Consider the following 13,620-nt stretch of genomic DNA (forward strand, 5'->3'; position numbering starts at 1 on the left):
GGGGTCTGTGTCTCCTTGCTGACTGTTCCCGGCTTAGGAACTCACCGGAGAGAAGATGGCAGCTCTCGATTTAATTTTTTATATATAAAAGTCTACTGGTCTTTGTGCGTTGATTTTATATTCTTATAATTTGATAAACGTTTTACCACCTACATGTGTTTTCTATTGGTATTTTTAGGTTTTTCTATGTCTAAGATCATATCATCTACCACTAAGGATACTTTGATTTCTTCTTTTATTTATATTTCATTTATCTCTAAACCCTTATTGTTGCTTTTTCTAAGATGTCAAGCTCTATATTTAACAGAAGTGAAGAGAGTGGACAACTTTTTCTTATTCATGATTTTAGTAAATTTATGTGAATTTCTCCATTAACATAATGTTTGCTACAGGCTTGTTTATTATTTTTTATTATGTTGGGATATATTCTCTATTTGTAGAATCTCTATGACATTTATCATAAAGGGATTTTGGATTTCATCAAAGGCCTTTAAAGCTTCTAATGAGGTGATCACATTGAAAAAATAAGCTCTTATTCAGATGGTTATACCTCTATTCGTGATCTGGTCTTTCATGTTGCACTCAATATTTTTATTTGATCTGTATGTCTGGTGTTTCAGTATTATATTGCAAGAGAGATTACATTTCTCTTCCTTCCATGTAGTACACCATTAAACCAAAAAGGGTATTTATTGTGTTTCTCATCTTATAGTATATAGATATACTTTCAGACAGATCCAGTCAGAACTTCAGTCAAGCCCTGAGCCTTCAAAGCATACAGAGACTGGATAACAAATGCTAAAGGTAGCTTTCATAAGTCTAACCAATTTTCAAACTTTCCTACCCCTCCACACCCCTTTAAAAAATTCATTAGCCCAATTCAGCAGGAAGAATTTGAGGAGAGTTATTATCCCCATCCCTTGGAGTTTGGGTGTCTGCTTGTGAATGTTTTGTAAATTACAGATAAGTTGTCATTTTAAGGGATAATTTGGAAATGGTATTAATTTTGAATAAGGATGAAACCTAATAAAGTGCTTAGATATGGATATCTGTCTTTCCTTTCCTCTTCTCTATCCATTCTTTCCTAGGTAAAAGGAAAGAGATAGAAAGGGAAAGGGTGGATAGAGTAATAGTATAAGAGATTTGATATATTGGCTAGATTACTAAATTTGCTCTTTTTTTTAAAGTTGGATAATCATGTATGTATTTATTGAAGCAAATGATCAAAATACAATTATTTCACCATTTTCTCTTTTAGCATCTCTGCACCACTTATTAAATATAATTTAAAATGCCTCATTCTGTAATTCGAGTCCTGTAAATCTTCAGAATATTTTCTCATCGTTTGAAATTTCAATTAAATATTTCTCCTGCATTCTGGGTGATTTTCTTTTATCTATATTTACATATTCTCTCTTTAGCTGGGCCAGCTCTAAATTTTTTTGTTGTTCTTTTATTTTTTATTAGAAATATTTTTATTTATGTTTCAAATGTTATTCCCTTTCCTAGTTTCCCCACCGTAACTCCCTATCACATCTCCCCTTCGCCTGCTTCTATGAGGGTATTCCACCACCCACCCACACACTTCTGCCACCCCCCTCATAAACCTACACTGGAGAATCAAGTCTTCGCAGGACCAAGTGCTTCTTCTCCCTTTAATGCTTAACAAGGCCATCCTCTGCTACATATGCGGCTGGAGCCATGGGTCCCTCCATGTGTGGAGGTTTAGTCCCTGGGAGCTCCTTGGTGTAGAAGAATGCAAATCTATCCATTCCTATCTCCTTGTACAAAGCTCAAGTTCAACTGGGTAAAGGACTTCCACATAAAACCAGATACACTGAAACTAATAGAAAAGAAAGTGGGAAAAAGTCTCGAACACATGGGCACAGGAGGATATTTCCTGAACAGAACACCAATGGTTTATGCTCTAAGATCCACAACTGACAAATGGCACCTCATAAAACTGCACAGCTTTTGTAAGGGCACTGTCAATAGGACAAAATGACAACCAAAAGATTGGGAAAAGATCATTACTAATCCTACATCCAATAGAGGGATAATATCCAATATATACAAAGAATTCAAGGAGTTAGACTTCAGAGAACCAAATAACCCTATTAAGATGGGTAGAGAGCTAAACAAATCATTCTCAACTGAGAATATTAAATGTCTGATAAGCACCAAAGAAATGTTCAACGTCCTTAGTTATCAGGGAAATGCAAATCAAAACAACCCTGAGATTCCATCTCACACCAGGTAGAATGGATAAGATCAAAAACTAAGGTGAACACAGATGCTGGCAAGGATGTGAAAAAGAGGAACACTTCCATTTCTGGTGGGATTACAAGCTGGTACAACCACTCTGGAAATTAATCTGGCAGTTCTTCAGAAAATTGTACATAGTACTATCTGAGGATCCAGTTATACCACTCCTGGGCATATACCCAAAAGACGCTCCATCGTGTAATAAGGACACATGCTCTACTATGTTCATAGCAGCCATGTTTATAGTACCTAGAAGCTGGAAAGAACCGAGACGTCCCTCAACAGAGGGATGGATACAGAAAATGTGGTATATTTATACGATTTAGTACTATTAAAAATAATGACTTCATAAAATTTGCAGGCAAATGGATAGAGCTTAAAAATATCATGAGTGAGGTAACCCAATCACAAAAGAACACACATGGTATGCACTCACTGATAAGTAGATATTAGCCCAAAAGGTCAGAGTACCCATGATTCAATTCACAGACCACATACAGCTCTAGAAGAAGGAAGACCAAAGTGTGGATACTTCAGTCCTTCTTAGACGGGAGAACAAAATACTCACTGGAGCAAATACAGAGATAAAATATTTGCTGAAGGAGAGGCCATCCAGATACTTAATTTTTCTTAAACACAGGTTTGTATAGCCACTATATAACATTGGCAGAAATATTTAAATTTGATGCAAAATTAAAGTTATAATTTATTACATTTGTACAGAATTCATATATTGATACAGGTTAAAGGATTTCATTGGTACAAATCTTTGTATATTAACACAAAATTTTAAATTAATATTGTTACTCTTAGATAGGCATTGTACCTTTGCAACTCCTTTAAGAGTAAAAGGCTTTGAGCTAGTGTTTCTATAGCTATAATTACAAACTGTTTAGGGTGATTAAGTAAATTAAGTTACAGGACAGGTAATAAATTCATGGTTATATTATATTCTGATTTAATTATAATAAATATTCAGTACTATTAAAATAAAAATATCTAAGAATAGTCAAGACTTAACAGTGCAGATAAACTTCATAGAGAATCTCTTAAAAAGCATCAGAAATTCACAGAATAAGACATTTATAAACATTTCAATAGAATTTTTGACAAAGACATGTCTGCTCCTGATAATACCCCCTTCATTCTTCAAAGAAGATACACCATAACATTCATATAGAGTTGTTTCAGTTTTGGCAAGGTAGCTACTTGGCAGGAAAGTCTGTCAGACAGTTCTGGGCCAGAAGGCTGAAGACAGAAGCTACTACATTTTGAGGACTGCCCAGGTAGTCAACTGTCTCTGAAAATTGGTTAAGTTTGCAACTTATATTTTTGTGTTGCTATATATCCAGGTAATATTTATTTTGTTCTTGGAATCATGGGGTCTCAGACTAGTTATAGTCACACAATCAAACTTAAGTTGTTTAGCACTAAAGAAGATGAACTAGATTTAAAGGTTGGATTTCAGATGGTAAGGAAAGTTGAAATAAAAATATTCAGATATAGAATTGTAGGCTCTTTAAATTAGGATAGATTTTAGAAAAATGTACCTAAATTGGCAAAAATTGATTGACTGGACATTATTAGTGTATATGATACATTTTAGTCTACATAACTATTGTAATCATGTTCAGTGTATATCTGAGGGAAAAGGCCTTTCTAATGGACAAAAAGGGTGAAATGTTGTGGGTTGCCCTGATACTGTCTGTAATTTGATGTTAGTTCTGCCTCCTTAAGATGAGTTGCCCCTGATGAGCAGTTCATCACATATTCAGTGATCTCATGTGAAACTTCTCCCCATTTAACCTGATCACTAAAGGACTGAGTCTGTGATTAGGCAGTGAAAGGGAAAGGTGTGACAAGAAGTGGGGAGAGTAGAGTGGAGAAAGAGAAGGAAAGGACAGAGGACAAAGGACAAGGCCAAGAGAAGCTACAAGTACTCAAGGGTCTTAAAATGGGGAAAATTATTATGTATAGTTCTATATCTGCCCAAACTAGGCACATAGTTTTTTTTATTATAATAACTAGATTCTGTGTTTTTTATTAGGGCTTATAGGGGTTGAAAATTCATGTAACACAGAAATTGTAGAATTTATGAAATTTATGTATAATGTATTTTAAACAAACCAAAAAATAGTGAATGAAACACAAAATGGTAAACAAACAATATTTTGGTTACATATTGAATCTCATATGCCTATATTAGTGGAAAGTAAATATCAAGAAAATTATCAAGGCCTAGTATATCAAAAAATTTTCTTGATACATGGCAGTGACCCCCAAGAAGATATGAAGTGAGATATTGTGGAAAATAATATTGTTAGCTATCAAAGATCAATCTTGTCATAGAATCTCAAGAAATAAAGAAAATAACATAGATTAACTAAATCAAAACATATCCAATGTATACCATGTAGTAGCCATAAATTAAGAGCTAATGAAATATTTTGTATATCTATCAGAAAAATGATCTTTCTATGATTTTCTTCAGAACAATATTGACATCTTTATTCCTCAGACTATAGATAGATTAAGGGGTTGAGCATGGGCACAAAGATGGTATAAAATTTGGAACATATTTTTCCTTCATCTATGGAGCTTGAAGATGATGATTTCAGATACATAAATGCCACTGAACTGAAAAAGACAGCAACAGTTGTGATGTGGGAGCTGCAGGTACTAAAGGCTTTGGATCTACCCTCAGTGGCTTTAATGCATAGTATACTGATAATGATGAAAACATAAGAAATGAGGATGGTCAGGGTTGGGAAAATGGTATTAATTAGACTAAAAATTATAATTATAATTACAAGCTCATTCACAAAAATATTAGAGCATGAGAATTTAAGGATAGAAATAAAGTCAGAGAAATAATAGTTGATCAGATCAAATTTGCAGAAATCAACCCTAAATATAGACCCTACATGAGCTGAGACACAAACTATGTGTAGAACGTAAACTCCTAAAACAGGAGAAAGGCACTTCTGTTGAGACATGATGATACTGCAAAGCAAGGGCTACAGATGGCAACAAGCAATCATATGCCATTGCAGCCAGCATGTAACATTCTGAAATAGCAAAAAGGAGAAAGAAGTAAAGTTGAGTCATGCACTCAGGGGAGGAAATTTCATTCTTCGATGTCCCGCGCTATCTCCCGCCAGCAGGAACAACGCGGCACACACAGGATCCTTCTGCAGTACAAGCTTTAATGTATCTTGAGAGCGAGATCACAAGCTTCAGTTGAGGAGGACCCCGACTATCTCAAAACCCTTCCCTTATATAGAGCTCTATGCCCGCCTCAGACGTGGCGACTCATAATAGGCTGTGAGACGATCAGGCCATTTGACGTGACCAAAGGCACTCCACCGCAGATCGTTGGGATTTACAGGCACACGCGCACAAGGCGTTTTTATGCCAACGGCAAGCCAGATGTCATCGCCATCTTGTAATGGCGATGTGCTTATGAAGTGGCTTCCCACACTTCTCCATCACAAAGTTCACCAGCATTTTGGGGAAAATGACAGTAGATTGGCAGAGGTCAATGAAGGACAGACTGCCGAGGAAAAAGTACATGAGGGTGTGCAGGTGAGAGCTGAGCAGGATCAGGATGATCATGCCCAGGTTCCCCCAGTACCATAAACAGGTAGATTCCACGGAGGAGGAGGAAGAGGGGCAGCTGCAGTTCTGGTTTGTCTGTTAAGCCAAGGAGGAAGAATTTGGTCCCTGTGGAGTGATTGCCTTTTTCCATGCTCTCAGTCAGATTCTGAAAGGAAAACATATGGACTTTAGAGGGATATAGTTGCTCTTCTTTTAAAAGTTGGTAGTATCTAAAATTCCATATGACAACTTCTAACTGTACCATTTTTACTGTGTGGAAGTTGTCTAATTTTAATATTTTCTACATTTGAATTTCAAAATGAATGATATTTTTAGAAAATATTTTATTTTTCTTTGTTGTGTTGAAAACTTTTGTACTGTGAATTTTCTATTTCAACATATTAAACCTTTGAATCACATATTCCTAAGTACTTTATCTAAACCATAATATTTATTAAGAAGTACATCTGAGAAAGTAAAATAGTTGATTTGATTCATGACTTTAAACTCTTTTTCATAACACGAGTGTACCTAAATCATAAATGGCAGAGACATATCTAAAAATGGCAATAACTGACAAAATTTCTGGAATAAGAATCTTAGTCTTTCAAATTTTCTTCCTTTGCCTTCAACTTTTGTTAATTAAATGGTTTCAAAAGCATAGTCATAGAAAGAGAAAGCAAGAATTACAAATTTATTTCCTTGTTCTGAAACATAATAAATATATATTAATTATTTTACAAAGTAAACATTCAAATGAATTAGAATTGATTTAACTTTATTTGCAGATGATGTTATCGCACACATAAGTGACCCAAAAATCCCTCCATGTAACTTATACAGCCGATAAACTTTGTAGGCAAAGTGAGAGGATACAAAATTAAATTATATAAATCAGTAGCCCTCCTACATGCAAATAAAAATTTTAATGAAAAAGAAATTGAGGAAGCAATATTTTTCATATTAGCCACATAAGAAATATTATCTTTGGGTAACATTAACTAACAAGTGAATGGTTTGTATGTGGAAAAGTGTAACAGATATTGGAGGAAGGGATTTATATGGGTCAGAATGGGAGGAGAGAATGGAGAGGGTGGAGGGAAGCAGGATCCAGATGTAAAATGAATAATAATAATAAAAAATTAGGTAGCTGGTCCTAACAATGTTCAAGGTTATTTCCTGGCATCCATGAATATTTGTACTCATACAAGTCTCTCTCTCTCTCTCTCTGTCTCTCTCTCTCTCTCTCTCTCTCTCTGTCTCTCTCTTTGTCTTTCTTTCTCTCTCTCTGTCTCTCTCTCTGTCTCTCTCTCTGTCTGTCTCTCTCTCTCTCTCTCTCTCTCTCTCTCTCTCTCTCTCTATATATATATATATATATATATATATGTATATACATACACACACAAACAGGCATCCACACCTGTACTCACACAGATACACATACACACACACACACACACACACTCTTCATAAAGAAGATAAATGACTACTCTTTAAGAACTTAGTAGATGACATAAGTCTATAAACAATACTTAGCACTTGCAAAGTGATTTGCAAGGGAAACAGTTTGATTCTGTGTTGTAATTCAAAGTAATTAAAAGTGTGACAACTTTACAAAAAAAATTATGTATTATCAATCCATTGACATTGGTTTGGTCATTTTAGTAAAGAAGGGCCAAAGGAACATCCAAAGATGTCAAGGGAAGATGGCTGTATCTTGCTCTCAAGGGGAAATAAAATAGATTTCAGAGGTGGACAGAAGTAGGAAACTCGGTAGGAAAGGTTATGGGGAGAGAAGCACTTTTTTGTGGGGATCAGATGTTGGAACAACACAGGAGAGAGAATGAAAATAAGTGGGATAATAGAAGGATATAGCAATCTCTGCAATTGCCATTAGCCTGGGATGGAGGGAAGTTCATAGGAGTCCTTGGGGACAAAGCAAGTTGACACTCCTAGTGTTGGGGAAAATGGATCAGGACTGGCCACTTCTGTAGCCAGGTAGCCCTCCCAGTGGAGAGATAAAGAAGCACCCCATACACAAAAACTTAGTCCCACATTGTGTCCTGCCTACAAGATATAGGGGAAAAAAGATAGAACAGAGACTGAGGGAATGGCCAATGACCAATGACTGACTCAACTTGAGACCTATTTCGTGGGTAAGAACCAATCCCTGACACTATCAATGATAAGTTATTCTTTCAAAGAGGAGCCCAGCATAACAGTCTTCCAAGAGGTTCTACCACATGCGGAAATATTGGATGAGCTATGAGAATATTATAGAAGAGTTGGGGAAAGTATTGAGGGACCCAACGAGGACAGTGACCGCAAGAGGACCCCACAGAAAGACTAACAGTGTCAAGTAACTTCTACCCTTGGGGGTTACCAGAGACTGAACTGCTAACCAAAGAGCAAACATGGGTTGGAGCTAGGCTTCATGTACATATGTAGCAGATAAGCTGTTTGTTCTTCATGTGGGTCCCCCAACAAATGGAGCGGCGGATCCCTGTATCTGTTGCCTGCCTACTTGTGGATACTGCTCCCATGAGTTCTGCTGCTTCTCTGGCTTAAGTGGGAGAGCACGTGCCTTGTATTGAAGCAACTTGATATGCCAGGTGGGGATAGGGATTGGTGGTCCAGGGTTGTTGGGGGAGATACCTAGAAGCTGGCTCCCTCTCCTCTAAAGAGGAAGGGGAAGAAGAAATTAGGAGTAGGGAAGAAATTTTATTTCTAGTAACCAAATTTATAAAGAATTTAAATGTTTATTAAAGGTACTTGATGAGTGTGCCATGATATATATATATATATATATATATATATGTATATATATATATATACATGTGCATACATATGTTAATGAAATATTACATAACAATACAAATAAGAATAAATTTAACAAAATAAATCATATAGAGGTTGAAGTTTTTAATGAATTTATTTAACAAATCAGTTCCAAATTTACGCATGTTTTCAGTGATACAGCCTGCTGGACTTAGAATATTTTCTTGTTTGGGATACTATTTTACTATTGTATTGAAATTATTGACTACATAGTAGTTGCTCAAGTTTTGTTTCCTTTCATTGAAAATGAATTTTTGATATAACAAAATTAGATTATCGTCTTCCACTAACCCAAATCTCCATTCTTTCATTCTCTCATTAGTACAAAAATAGGTAGGTAAAAAATGATAAAATGAAATTATATATAATAAATTAAACAAACCAGGACTAAACACACAAGAAAAAAATGAGCCAGTGAAAAAGCTTGAGAAACACATATAGTCACAGAGACATAAACATTTGCACACAAATAAATCACATAAACAGAGTCAAATACATAGCAGACCATAACAAGGGCAAAGCAAAATAAATTTTTGACTTTTTTCTTAGGTCTTTTAAGTTGAAATTCAAACTGCTTACTAGTTTATATGCTAATAAATATACTACATTAGTTTTCTATAAATTTTATTTAATATCCAAAAAACACTGATTAGCTTTTGATTCATTCCTAAAACCAATATTCTTCTGTTTTGGTCTTTAGCCAAGTTTATCAGTTTTACTAATAAATATAAAATGATTTTTACTGATACTGATTTATGAAATTTCTTTCTTTGAAATTATACCAATATTTCAATAAATAACCTGTTAATTATAGTTTTAGTGATAAATAAATATTTTAATTAAAAATAATTATTGCTTGGATGATTTTCCAATTTCTTTCTAACATCTTCAAGTATAAACTTTAACTATTGCTTCAGTTTTTAATCATATATTTTCTATTCATTTTAAATACTCTATGTTAAATTCAGTGTTTACTGGATAATACTTTCCAATATCTATTAGTAAGTTTTTCTGAGGGTTTTGTTATAACTCAGTGCTTCATGTGTTTTTCCAAATGTTTTCAATGAATCTCAGATCACATAAATACCAACATTTTTATTATGCCCAATTTACTGATCATCTTATTAATACTGCTTATATATATCAATTTTTGGAATGGCATTATTGTAGTTATTGAGTAAGTTATCAAAATTGTCTACTAGGATGTTTTATTTTTATATTTCTGGTTTTGGTCATTTAAATCTTGGGTCAAATCTCATAAAGTAAAAGTAAAAAACTTTACATGTAATGATGTACCTTCTATTATATAGACTCTTATTGGCTGAAGCATGATCCAAGATTTATTTTATCTAGTATTGCAAATAATAATGTTCTTTTTCACTACTATTTCTTCTATTACATTACTGAAGCTACAAATGAAAAGTAGCTACAAAGTAAAAGTAGCATTATATAAAACAACAACAGGTAAAAATCCAATTCCTTGTGATATATATAACTTTTGAATAATCTCCAGGAATCAAGAAACTACTTAGGATTAGTAGGTGATGAGATTAACCAGTCATGAATTAGGAGACACATTCCTAAAAAATAATAAGTCTGTCAAGCTTACTTTCTAGATTATACCATCTCTTTCTATGAATAACATGTTTAAAGCTAGTAAATCCTTTATAAGATGATTAAGTCCTGACTGTACCACAACTTATGTTTTAGTTTTATAATTTATAAAAATATCGCTTTATTCTAACATTGGTGGAGAATGATGATGTTGATGCTGAAAATGTTGCAAACATTGACTGTTAGGTGTCTAGTATTTGTATAGCAGTGTGGTCTCCCTTATATTCTGTAATTTTCTCCTTTGAGTCTTGCTTAGTTTTACATCAGCAAGTCGGATCAGCAAATGCATACTTGCATACCTTGCATTTGTCTTGCTTCAATTATGAAAATTTGATATCATTTCTATTGTTTCTTTTATTTAGTGAAGCTATATGACAGACAACATTGATCTCATAGTATCATGTGGCAGAGTCTTTTGTAATATTATTGAACAAATAATGGGGTTAAAAAGATAGATTTTTAATAGTCATTGTTGAATGCATTTGCATACAAACAATAGTTTATGCAATTGTTCCTCATACAGTCAACTGAGAGGTCATGTTAGTAATAAAAACTCTGAATGCTAAAATAAAAACTTGCTCACAAATAAAACTAGATGTTCCACAGCCACAGCCTCACATTCTGTTTCCCAAACACAATCTGAGCAGAGTAATTGTGATAGTTACTTGATTTCCCAAATGTGAGTCTAGAGTTATAAATAATTTATCTTGCCACTTATAGAAACATCAAATCATGTATGAGCCTATTTTAAATTGTAATATGGGATAGTTTCTTGCAATTGATCATTTTTCACCAAATTTTCAAATTATCTTAAATTATGCTCAGTAATGATTGACATTTTAATTCTTTAATACAAGTTTTCACCCCAAATACCAGATGCAGAAAGTGAGGTTTAGAAATCTGAACTCCTTAAATATTAAAATTAAAAATAAAATATCAAAGCAGTTATAAGCAGATATTTTATTTAAAGAAACAGTAGAAATGAATTAAATAAGGACAAATTTATTAATTCCTAGACTGCTTTTTAAATGTCTATAACTATACAACACATATAGATTAAGTGCTATCATGTGAAAAGCTATAGATATAATTTCATTTTAATAATACAATGAAATTTATAGACTGAGAAAACAAATGTAAATACTGAATTTTCATGAAAATACGAATCTTTGAATATAGCAAATTATACCATATTATTTTAGGCTATCCTAACACATTTTACACAGTCATCCCTAAAGGATCTCTGAAGTGTTTTCTCAGCTCAGGAGCTGTTGAGCTGGTAAGCAGGTAAGAGGTCACTGTGAAGCCTGATGCTTGAAGCAATGTACCTCGTAGTGATCACCATTTACCACAGCTGTAGCCTCTGCCAAACCCTTGCTATTGCCTCCATTTTGTCTGTTTTCCATTAAGTTAGTAAGCACTGATATAAAGCTATTGTGCTACATTTCATGCTATTGCTTTAGCTCTGGATGCTCTTGCGAAGAAAAAGACAAGGGCAAGATAAAACATAGAAGCTGATAGATGCTAGGAATACATTTAAAGATACGATAATTGCTATGCTGATTACATTTAAGACAGCTTCTGCTGTTTGATGATTGGAAAGATAGGAGATACATAGTTCAACAATCATAAGGAAATATTAGGTAAGTTTGTTATTTTTTTTTGTATTTGTTTTTTTTATTAGATATTTTCTTTATTTAAATGTAAATTTCTCCTCTCCCAGTATCCCCTCCAAAAAACAAACAAACAAACAAAAACAACAAGAACAAACCCCTGTTGCCTCCCCCCTCCCCATGCATGTCACCCCACCCTCTCCCACTTATTGGCCCTGGCATTACCCTACACTGGGGCACAGAACTTCACAGGGCCAAGGTCCTCTCCTCATATTGATGATTGAATTTGCAATTCTCTACTATACACGTGCTGCCAGAACAATCAGATCCACCATGTGCAGTCCTTGGTTGGTGGTTAAGACCCTGGGATCTCTGAGGGTTCTAGTTAGTTCATATTGTTGTTCGTCCTAAGGGGCTGCACACCCCTCAGCTCCATAGGTCCTTTCTCTAACTCCTTCATTGGGGACCGTGTACTCAGATCAATGGATGGCTGTGAGCCTCTACATCTGTATTAGTCAGGTACTGTCAGAGCCTCTCAGGAGATAGCTATATTTAGGCTGGCTTGTCCTTCCTTCAGTCTCTGCTCCATAGTTAATCTCTGCAACTCCTTTTGTGGGTATTTGGTTCCCCCTTTTAAGAAGGAATGCAATGTTCATCGTTTGGTCTTCCTTTTTCTTGCGTTTCTTGTGGTTTGTGGGTTGTTCTTCCTGTATTCCAAACTTCTGAGCTAATAACCACTTATCAGAGAGTGCATACTGTGTTTGTTCTTTTGTGATTGGGTTATCCCTCTCAGGATGATATTCAGATCCATCCATTTCCCTAAGAATTTCATAAATTTATTGTTTTTAATAGCTGAGTAGTAATCCAGTGTGTAGATGTACCACAATTTCTGTATCCACTCGTCTGTTGAGGGACATCTGGATTGTTTTCAGGTTCTGGCTATTATACATAAGGCTGCTATGAACATGGTGGAGCATGTGTCCTTCTTACATGTTGGAGCACCTTTGGGTATATGCCCAGGAGTGGTATAGCTGGGTCCTCCAGTGGAACTATGTCCAGTTTCTGGAGGAACCGCCAAACTGATTTCCAGAGTGGTTGTACCAGTTTACAATCCCACCAGCAATGAAGTAATGTTCCTCTTTCTCCACAACCTCTCCAGTATCTGCTGTCACCTGAGTTTTTTACCCTAGCCATTCTGACTGGTGTGAGGTGGAATGTCAGAGTTGTTTTGATTTGTGTTTCCCAGATGACTAAGGATGTTGAACATTTCTTTAAGTGCTTCTCAGCCATTCGGTGTTCAACAATTGAGAATTCTTTGTTTAGCTCTGTACACCATTTTCTAATAGGGTTATTTGGTTCTCTGGAGTCTAACTTGTTGAGTTCTTTGTATACATTGGATAATTAGCCCTCTATCAGATATAGGGTTGGTAAAGATCTTTTCCCAATTTGTTGGTTGCTGTTTTGTCCTATTCACAGTGTCTTTTGCCTTACAGAAGCTTTGCAACTTTATGAGGTCCCATTTGTCAATTCTTGATCTTAGAGCAGAAGCTATTGGAGTTCTCTTCAGGAAATTTCCCCCTGTGCCTATTTGCTTGAGGTTCTACCCCACTTTCTCTTCTATTAGATTCAAAGTATCTGCTTTGATGTGGAGGTCCCTGATCCACTTGGACTTGAGCTTTGTACAAGGAGAAAG

At 35.0% G+C, this 13,620-nt stretch overlaps 1 pseudogene; it reads right to left on the reverse strand.

Annotated features, from left to right (window-relative positions):
* Positions 1-2,931: 2,931 nt before the first annotated feature.
* Positions 2,932-6,013, reverse strand: LOC116072874 (annotated as a pseudogene).
* Between the last annotated feature and the right edge of the window lie 7,607 nt (positions 6,014-13,620).

Source organism: Mastomys coucha, unplaced genomic scaffold, assembly GCF_008632895.1.
Source record: "Mastomys coucha isolate ucsf_1 unplaced genomic scaffold, UCSF_Mcou_1 pScaffold23, whole genome shotgun sequence".
Lineage (NCBI taxonomy): Eukaryota > Metazoa > Chordata > Mammalia > Rodentia > Muridae > Mastomys > Mastomys coucha.